This window comes from Entelurus aequoreus, linkage group LG26 (assembly GCF_033978785.1).
Source record: "Entelurus aequoreus isolate RoL-2023_Sb linkage group LG26, RoL_Eaeq_v1.1, whole genome shotgun sequence".
NCBI classification, from domain to species: domain Eukaryota; kingdom Metazoa; phylum Chordata; class Actinopteri; order Syngnathiformes; family Syngnathidae; genus Entelurus; species Entelurus aequoreus.
Window position 1 is genome coordinate 13,367,444 of NC_084756.1, and position 11,137 is coordinate 13,378,580.

Genomic DNA, 11,137 nt, shown 5'->3' on the forward strand with positions numbered 1-11,137 from the left:
CAAGAGCGACCTGACAAAGAGGGCGGCACAAACAAAGTTACAATAATAATTACAACAAGACAATACAACAGAACAACAGCAGTCATACCACAACAGGTCAAAAATTATTTAAAACTGGTTTCTCGATCTTTTAAAATGGACTTAAACTGCCCCAAAGTGATCAATTCTGGTAGCCTCAGATCTTTCTGGATGTCATTCCATGACCAGGGAGCAGCATAACTGAATGTTTTTTTTCCAAGTTCTGTGTTGGCTCTAGGAACCAACATGTGGAGGACATCCTGTGAGCGTAGGTTGTAATGACTGGAACAAAGGAACACAGATAGGTGGGGACAAGTCCAAGAAGACATGTATATATAAAAACTATCCATCAAGAAAGTCTTCGGGCAGTTAAAGATGGACAGTTTGCCTTTGCATACAGAGAACAGTGGTGGACAAGATTTCCACAACCAGTAATAAAAGGTAAGGCACAGTGATATACAGTGTCTAGTTTCTTCAAGTAAGTGCCAGGTGCATTCATAAAAAGCAAGTCTCCATAATCAAGTAAAGGAATAAAGGTGGATGAGATCAGATGTTTCCTAACTCTTAGGGAAAAACAAGACTTATTTCTAAAAAAAGAAACTCAATTTAATTTTAAAGGCCTACTGAAATTAAATTATTTTATTTAAACAGGGATAGCAGATCCATTCTATGTGTCATACTTGATCATTTCGCGATATTGCCATATTTTTGCTGAAAGGATTTAGTATAGAACGACGACGATAAAGTTCGCAACTTTTGGTCTCTGATTAAAAAAAAAGCCTTGCCTGTACCGGAAGTAGCGTGACGTAGTCAGTTGTTCGCCTCCTCATATTTTCCTATTGTTTTCAACGCAGCTAGAGCGATTCGGACCGAGAAAGCGATGATTACCCCATTCATTTGAGTGAGGATGAAAGATTCGTGGACGAGGATCGTTAGAGTGACGGACTAGAATGCAGTGCAAGACATATCTTTTTTCGCTCTGACCGTAACTTAGGTACAAGCTGGCTCATTGGATTCCACACTCTCTCCTTTTTCTATTGTGGATCACGGATTTGTATTTTAAACCACCGCGGATACTATATCCTCTTGAAAATGAGAGTCGAGAATGCGAAATGGACATTCACAGTGACTTTTATCTCCACGACAATACATTTGCGAAGCTCTTTAGCTACTGAGCTAACGTGATAGCATCTGGCTCAAATGCAGATAGAAACAAAATAAATAAATCCCTGACTGGAATGATAGACAGAAGATCAACAATACTATACATGTACATGCAACTACACGGTTAATAATTCTCAGCCTGGCAAAGCTTAACAATGCTGTTGCTAACGATGCTGAAACTAACTTAGTAACTTAGCAACCGGACCTCACAGAGCTATGATAAAAACATTAGCGCTCCACCTACGCCAGCCAGCCCTCATCTGCTCATCAACACCCGTGCTCACCTGCGCTCCAGCGATCGACGGCGCGACGAAGGACTTCACCCGATGACAGATGCGGTTGGCGGCTAGCGTCGGCTAGCGCGTCTGCTATCCAAGTAAGTCCTCCTTGTTGTGTTGCTACAGCCAGCCGCTAATACACCGATCCCACCTAAAACTTTCTTCTTTGCAGTCTCCATTGTTCATTAAACAAATTGCAAAAGATTCACCAACACAGATGTCCAGAATACTGTGGAATTATGAAATGAAAACAGAGCTTTTTTGTATTGGCTTCAATGGGCTACCGACACTCCTGTTTCACTGGCTACGTCACACGCATACGTCATCATCCAAAGGCATTTTCAACCGGAAGTTTAGCAGGAAATTTAAAATTGCACTTTATAAGTTAACCCGGCCGTATTGGCATGTGTTGCAATGTTAAGATTTCATCATTGATATATAAACTATCAGACTGTGTGGTCGGTAGTAGTGGCTTTCAGTAGGCCTTTAAGCTTAGACACAAGCTTTTCTGTGTGCTTTAAAAGACAATCTCTCATCAAGTACATAGTAGAAATGATCCAGATCAGCCCCAAAATCACTTATCCCATCCATCCATCCATCCATCCATCTTCTTCCGCTTATCCGAGGTCGGGTCGCGGGGGCAGCAGCCTAAGCAGGGAAACCCAGACTTCCCTCTCCCCAGCCACTTCGTCCAGCTCTTCCTGGGGGATCCCGAGGCGTTCCCAGGCCAGCCGGGAGACATAGTCTTCCCAATGTAACCTGGGTCTTCCCCGTGGCCTCCTACCGGTCGGATGTGCCCTAAACACTTCCCTAGGGAGGCGTTCGGGTGGCATCCTGACCAGATGCCCGAACCACCCCAAAATCACTTATCCCATTCCTGATATTACCTGAAGGTTTAAAATAAATATTACTAACTAACAGCAACAATTGCAAAACCCAAAACCAGTGAAGTTGGCACGTTGTGTAATTGGTAAATAAAAACAGAATATAGTGATTTGCAAATCCTTTTCAACTTGTATTCAATTGAATAGACTGCAAAGACAAGATATTTAATGTTCGATCTGAGAAACTTAATTTGTTTTACACTTCGCATCAGTCCATCTTAGATGAGCTCAGGCCCAGCAAAGCCGGCGACGTTTCTGGGTGTTGTTGATAAATGGCTTTCGCTTTGCATAATAGAGTTTTAACTTGAACTTACAGATGTTGCGTCAAACTGTAGTTACTGACAGTGGTTTTCTGAAATGTTCCTGAGCCCATGTGGTGATATCCTTTACACACTGATGTCGCTTTTTGATGCAGCACCGCCTGAGGGATCCAAGGTCACGGGCATTCAATGTTGGTTTGGAGCCTTGCGTGCAGTGATTTCTCCAGATTCTCTGAAACTTTTGATGATATTACAGATTGTAGATGGTGAAATCCCTAAATTCCTTGCAATAGCTGGTTGAGAAATGTTGTACTTACACAATTTGCTCAGCCATTTGTTCACAAAGTGGTGACCCTCGCCCCATCCTTGTTTGTGAATGACTGAGCATTTCATGGAAGCTGCTTTTATACCCAATCATGGCACCCACCTGTTCCCAATTAGCCTGTTTACCTGTGAGATGTTCCAAATAAGTGTTTTATGATTATTCCTAAACTTTCTCAGTCTTTTTTGCCATTTATGCTAGCTTTTTTGAAACATGTTACAGGCATCAAATTCCAAATAAGCTAATGTTTGCAAAAAATAAAGTTTTCCTGTTCGGACGTTAAGTATCTTGTCTTTGCAGTCTATTCAAATGAATATAGGTTGAAAAGAATTTGCAAATCATTGTATTCTGTTTTTATTTACCATTTACACAACATGCTCACTTCACTGGGTTTGAGTTTTGTACATAACCTCCCGGCAAAGGTAACAAAGCTTTCACAAATGTATATATGGTTCTTCCGATGACCAACAATTTTACAGAAAAGAAATGGGTGCATTTTGTTACTTGCTGTGGTAAGATCCATGTCTATACCGCCATGCTTTTGTTTTGAAGCGTCCTTTGCACAGAACAGGAAGTGACTGTGCTAGTTTCATGCTGCATACAGTAACCCACATGTGTCCAAGGACTTATTCCCTGAATTTTGAAATGCCTTGAATTTAATGCTTCATATAAATATTGATATTTGTGAGGACCTCTATTCATTTATGTAGGTGATAATTTTGCCACCAATGTGTTTCTGTGACACCAGCACAGTCGGTAGGTCAGCAGCTGCAGCCACGCCAACTACAATACCACCCTCCAGGGGTGTTTGGTGTATCCACGGAGAGTTCTCTTCCTCAACGCGGTCACCCGCAATGTCACTAAACAGCGAATTAGGTTTTACAACATCACCCGCTTTGCTCCACTACAAGAACGACAACAACAGCAGCCGGTGACAGCACACTGGCACCTCCAAGACCTCTGTGTCACATATGGCTGTGACAGCAAGTCCTGTCCTGTGTTGTGATAATAAATTGAGTAATCAAACAAGAGCCAAAGTCTTTCATATCGTTTGATATGCTGGCATGTTTATATTTAACATATTGCAGTAAACTAAATATCCCATCTGTCACACCGCGGTGAGGGGTGTCTTGTCTTGGTTTTTCCTGTCTTGTGATTTGCATGTTTTAGTTTGAAAAGTAACTCTCCTCTCGTTTCAGGTCACTTGCCCTTCCTTTTCGGTCATCAGTCTGACGTCATCCCGGTTCCCTGATTGTTTCCACCTGTTCCCTATTACCCTCATGTGTCTTATAAGCTCACTCCTCCTTTTGTTCTGTGCCAGATTGTCTCGTTTATTCGTGCTCTCTAGCTTCCATGTCCATGCCTTGCCTTACCTTGCCTCGTCTCGTGCTTATGTTCCTTGATCCTGAATCTCTTCGTTGCTATTTTGAGTTTTCATTTCTTCCTCCTCAGCAGAGTGAATTTTTGTTATTTTGTTTATTCAGCCGAAGTGGTGAGTTATCAGTTATTTTTCATTCTTTCCTCAAATTTTTGAGTGACAATTTTTGTTAAACTTTATTAGATTAGATAGTGTAGAGTTTTTCATAGCGGTTGTTTCTTCCTCCTGTTGGAGCGTTTTTTTGTTAATACATTTTATAGCATATACGGCGCCAGTTATAGTTCGACTTTGCTTTTGTGTTTTCCTCCGTTTGGAGTGATTTTCGGTTGTTCCTATTTTTTGAAAACTTTTTCGCCGATTACTTTTTTGGTTAATATAGATATTGTAATTCCTTGACTTTGAGGTGAAGGGAAACTGTCAAAATAAAAGCCTGTCAAAGTTCCCTACTGAGTCCTTGTGAATCCTACCCTTTTTACCAAGCCTGACACCATCATTTTCTCATAAAACTCCAATCTGGCTGTGAGCAGGCTACTGTATAAATACATTTTGTTGTAGGTTACACAAATAATATTTCTATTGGGGGTAATCAGAGTCACCCACTGTGTGGCAACTATCTTTTCAAACGGGGTGCAGCACTTATTTCCCCGTGTCAGTTTCGGCCACGCACATAAATCTCCTTCTTCACCTTCTTCCTGACCCGACCATTTATTTTTTATTTCAACCTGTTTTCAGTTCTCACAGATGACAGGCTCACAATCGCTTTGTCGTTCACTGTATTCACGAGAAATAAGCACTTCCTACTGAATTGCGATTGGGCGGATCTTGCAGAGCTTTGGCACATGGCTACTTTCAATATCCATCCATCCATTTTCTACCACTTGTCCCTTTTGGGGTCGCGGGGGGTGCTGGAGCCTATCTCAGCTGCATTCGGGCGGAAGGCGGTATACACCTTGGACAAGTCGCCACCTCATCGATAGACAGACAACACACTGCAAAAACTGAAATCTAAGTAAGATTAAATATCTCAAATAAGGGTGATATTTGCTTATTTTCTGTCTGATAAGATAATTCTTCTCTCTAAGCAGATTTTATGTTAGAGTGTTTTACTTGTTTTAAGGGTTTTGGTCCTAAATTATCTCAGTTAGATATTACAGCTTGTTGCTGAGATTTTATGACCTATATTAAATGGTAAATGGGTTGTACTTGTATAGCGCTTTTCTACCTTTTTTTTTAAGGAACTCAAAGCGCTTTGACACTATTTTCCACACATACCCATTCACACACACACATTCACACATATTGAGTAAAACACGCTTGAAACTAGAATATCAACTGTTGCAAAGCTGTGACATCAACACTCACAAGTATGAAACTACTTTTTTAAAGTAATCATTTCTTATTTAAAGCATGAAAAAAAAAAATCATGACTTTGACACAATTGTGTCTCATAATTAAAACAGATGACAGCCAAATGGACTTTGCTATTTTATTTTCAATGAAACAATAGAAAATACGTACTCGTATAGTAGTACAGTTGTTATTAGTGAGGATATACTTATTTTAGGTATTTTTGGGTTCATTGAGGTTAGCTAATTTTACTTCTTTTGGAAAGTCTTGACAAGCCAAATGTTTGTGTTCTATTGGCAGATAATTTTGCTTAGTTCAAATAAAATACCCCTTTAATTTTTGTATTTTTTTTTCTTGTTTTTGAACTCTGACTTTTTGCAGTGCATTCACACTCACATTCACACACTAGGGCCAATTTAGTGTTGCCAATCAACCTATCCCCGGGTGCACGTTTTTGGCGGTGGGAGGAAGCCGGAGTACCCAGAGGGAACCCACGTCAATATGATTTGCGTATTTATAAGGGGGCGTGGCATGGGCATGCTCAACAAACTCCTGGGGTCATTTCCAAGTTGATTGCAAAGTAAAAAAAAAGAAATTTGAACTTACGTCTATTTAAAAAAGGAAATCCACGCAAATCTTATATATAATAACAACCAGGAATAACCAATTGGCAAATGACTGACTCGTTAAAGTTTACACTTAAAAACATTCGGGAGCTGAGTGAGTTACTTTTCATTGACTACATGAGGAGACAGAGATTGTTGTTGTTGTTGCAGGTTTAGTTCAGATGTTTTGTGCTGATTGTGGACAAACTGTAGGTCCCATGCGTAATCACCAACCGCCACAATAGAAGAGACACGGCTAATTTGCGTCTTTCCTGTTTTGCCATTATAATATTCCCAGAGTCATACCTTCCTACCTGGCACTCTGCGCAGACTACCACCCTGACAATCCAACGGGTCGCTGGAATACAAGGACTTCAGAGCGAGCCCGCTGAGAAGAAGATGAATGACTTCCCATGTTGTGATTCTTTGGCATGACTCACTTGGGGAAGGTTAACCCTCACTGGAATTCCCCACACAGAGTTTTCCTCCCCTGGGTCCTTTCATGCAGAAGACGATGATGTCAATCAGGCAACGAGGAACACATTTCCTTTAACTCTTGTGCTGCCATCGCATGCTGGTATAGTTCACTATATTGCCAAAAGTATTTAGCCACCCATCCAAATGATCAGAATCAGGTGTCCTAATCACTTGACTCGGCCACAGGTGTATAAAATCAAGCACTTAGGCATGGAGACTGTTTCTACAAACATTTGTGAAAGAATCAGTGATTTCCAGCGTGGAACTGTCATAGGATGCCACCTGTGCAACAAATCCAGTCGTGAAATTTCGTCGCTCCTAAATATTCCAAAGTCAACTGTCTGCTTTATTATAAGAAAATGGAAGAGTTCGGGAACAACAGCAACTCAGCCACGAAGTGGTAGGCCACGTAGACTGTCAGAGAGGGGTCAGCGGATGCTGAAGTGCATAGTGCAAAGAGGTCGCTGACTTTCTGCACATTCAGTTGCTACAGAGCTCCAAACTTCATGTGACCTTCCAATTAGCCCACGTACAGTACGCAGAGAGCTTCATGAAATGGGTTTCCATGGCCGAGCAGCTGCATCTAAGAAATTCATCACTAAGTCCAATGCAAAGCGTTGGATGCAGTGGTGTAAAGCACGTCGCCACTGGACTCTAGAGCAGTGGAGACATGTTCTCTGGAGTGATAAATGGCCCCTTAGTTCCAGTGAAAGGAACTTTGAATGCTCCAGGATACCAAAACAATTCCATGCTCCCAACCTTGTGGGAACAGTTTGGAGCGGTCCTATTCCTCTTCCAACATGACTGTGCACCAGTGCACAAAGCAAGGTCCACAAAGACATGGATAACAGAGTCTAGTGTACAAACCCCGTTTCCATATGAGTTGGGAAATTGTGTTAGATGTAAATACAAACTGAATACAATGATTTGCAAATCATTTTCAACCCATATTCAGTTGAATATGCTACAAAGACAACTTATTTGATGTTCAAAATGATAAACTTTTTTTTTTTTTTGCAAATAATCATTAACTTTAGAATTTGATGGCAGCAACACGTGACAAAGAAGTTGGGAAAGGTGGCAATAAATACTGATAAACTTGAGGAATGCTCATCAAACACTTATTTGGAACATCCCACAGGTGAACAGGCAAATTGGGAACAGGTGGGTGCCATGATTGGGTATACAAGTAGATTCCATGAAATGCTCAGTCATTCACAAACAAGGATGGGGCGAGGGTCACCACTTTGTTAAAAAATGTGTGAGCAAATTGTTGAACAGTTTAAGAAAAACCTTTCTCAACCAGCTATTGCAAGGAATTTAGGGATTTCACCATCTACGGTCCGTAATATCATCAAAGGGTTCAGAGAATCTGGAGAAATCACTGCACGTAAGCAGCTAAGCCCGTGACCTTCGATCTCTCAGGCTGTACTGCATCAACAAGCGACATCAGTGTGTAAAGGATATCACCGCATGGGCTCAGGAACACTTCAGAAACCCACTGTCAGTAACTACAGTTGGTCGCTACATCTGTAAGTGCAAGTTAAAACTCTCCTATGCAAGGCGAAAACCGTTTATCAACAACACCCAGAAACGCCGTCGGCTTCGCTTGGCCTGAGCTCATCTAAGATGGGACTGATACAAAGTGGAAAAGTGTTCTGTGGTCTGACGAGTCCACATTTCAAATTGTTTTTGGAAACTGTGGACGTCATGTCCTCCGGAACAAAGAGGAAAAGAACCATCCGGATTGTTATAGGCGCAAAGTGTAAAAGCCAGCATGTGTGATGGTATGGGGGTGTATTAGTGCCCAAGACATGGGTAACTTACACATCTGTGAAGGCACCATTAATGCTGAAAGGTACATACAGGTTTTGGAGCAACATATGTTGCCATCCAAGCAACGTTACCATGGACGTCCCTGCTTATTTCAGCAAGACAATGCCAAGCCACGTGTTACATCAACGTGGCTTCATAGTAAAAGAGTGCGGGTACTAGACTGGCCTGCCTGTAGTCCAGACCTGTCTCCCATTGAAAATGTGTGGCGCATTATGAAGCCTAAAATACCACAACGGAGACCCTCGGACTGTTGAACAACTTAAGCTGTACATCAAGCAAGAATGGGAAAGAATTCCACCTGAGAAGCTTAAAAAATGTGTCTCCTCAGTTCCCAAACGTTTACTGAGTGTTGTTAAAAGGAAAGGCCATGTAACACAGTGGTGAACATGCCCTTTCCCAACTACTTTGGCACATGTTGCAGCCATGAAATTCTTAGTTAATTATTATTTGCAAAAAAAAAATAAAGTGTATGAGTTTGAACATCAAATATCTTGTCTTTGTAGTGCATTCAATTGAATATGGGTTGAAAGGGATTTGCAAATCATTGTATTCCGTTTATATTTACATCTAACACAATTTCCCAACTCATATGGAAACAGGGTTTATATTTATATATTATATATTTTATATACGTCGATTTTTGATGCAGTACCGCCTGAGGGATCGAAGGTCACGGGCTTGGTCTCTTACGTGCAGTGATTTCTCCAGATTCTCTGAACATTATGATGATATTACGGACCGTAATATCCCTATTTCCTTACAATAGCTGGTTGAGAAATTTTGTTCTTAAACTGTTGGACAATTTGCTCACGCATTCGTTCACAAAGTGGTGACCCTCGCCCCATCCTTGTTTGTGAATGACTGAGCATTTCATGGAAGCTGCGTTTATACCCAATCATGGCACCCACCTGTTCCCAATTAGCCTGTTCACCTGTGGGATGTTCCAAATAAGTGTTTGATGAGCATTCCTCAACTTTCTCTGTCTTTTTTTGCCACTTGTGCCAGCTTTTTTGAAACATGTTGCAGGCATCTAATTCCAAATGAGCTAATATTTGCAAAAAATAACAACGTTTGAACGTTAAGTATCTTGTCTTTGCAGTCTATTCAATTGAATATTGGTTGAAAAGGATTTTCCAATCATTGTATTCTGTTTTTATTTACCATTTACACAACGTGCTAACTTCAGTGGTTTTGGGTTTTGTACATATAAAATAACGTGGCAGTTTGTATACTAATACATTGGTGTGTTGGACATTCTTTCGGAGTGACACGTCCCACAATCCCACACTTCATTAGTGTTCCAATCACCTCAGCAGGCATCCAGTGGCATTCCTCGAAGTCAACGTGTGCAGGGGGGCTGAAATATTCACGCTTCCAAAGTGTGACGTTACGGCGGCGCTGGGGGAGAGAGAAAGTGCAGCGGGGTCGTGTTGCCGGCCGGTTGAGAGTGCCAGAGCACCATGGTGTCCTGCTTTATGAGGGCCGCACAGGTCGCTGTTGTTAGTGCAGCTGAGCTGGGGGCAAAGGGCCACTGGTGGCCTGGTTTGATGTGTGGAGAGCCTGTGTTTGGAAAAACAATCCTCTCCCCGCCACTCAATCCCACCCTCCTGCCGTAGCGCCAGTCAATCTGGAAGCCATTTGTTCCACTTCCACAGTGAAAGTCGCAGGCTTGATCACCCTCAGCATCTGCTGAGTGTTTATTTACACACAGCGCTTAACTTAACTTAACTCTCTGCGCAAACTTTACACAGCTCACGCGGCGCGCATGTTGACACCCTCACGCACACTCGGCCAAGCTGCGGGAGCTGAAAGTAAAGCGGACACAAATGTTGTTTGACTGGTGGAAGAACGTTCCAGAAGAGACACTTGTGATAGGTGACATGACTTATCAAGCCAACGTAATTACTTGAACAGTGTCAAAAGCATGCGGCTCCCTGGACTTCTTTCAGAGATGTGTCAAAATGGAAAAAGATGAAGAAAAAAATATATTTTTGGTTTTAATATATTTTCTGTAGGAGAACAAACATGACACAAACCTTCATAATAGTTAGAAATCCCACTGTTAATGCGTTACTGATGAGAGTATTTGGCAAGCACCGTTTTGTGCTACTAATGTCAGCTATCCTTGAACTCATTTGTTTGCATGTATAACTTTCTCCGACGCTGCCACAGAAAGATGTGTTTTATGCCACTCCTTCTTTGTCTCATTTTGTCCACCAAGTGTTTTATGCTGTGCGTGAATGCACAAAGGTGAGCTTTGTTGATTTTATTGATTTGCTGGAGTGCTTATCAGGCATATTTGGACTAACATGCTATTTAGGCTAGCCGTATGTACATATTGTATCATTATGCCTCGTTTGTAGGTATATTTGAGCTCATTTAATTTCCTTTACTTATGTCCTTCGTGTGTTTAATTTATATTTGCATGTCTCATGACACATTATCTGTATGTAATATTGGCTGCATTTCTTATAGTTGTTTGTGTGCCATGTTGTTCCAGACCACAGCAAACGTTACCCAGCTTGCAAAGATTGTAATAAATCCATTAGAAGAAGACAGTCTGCTGTT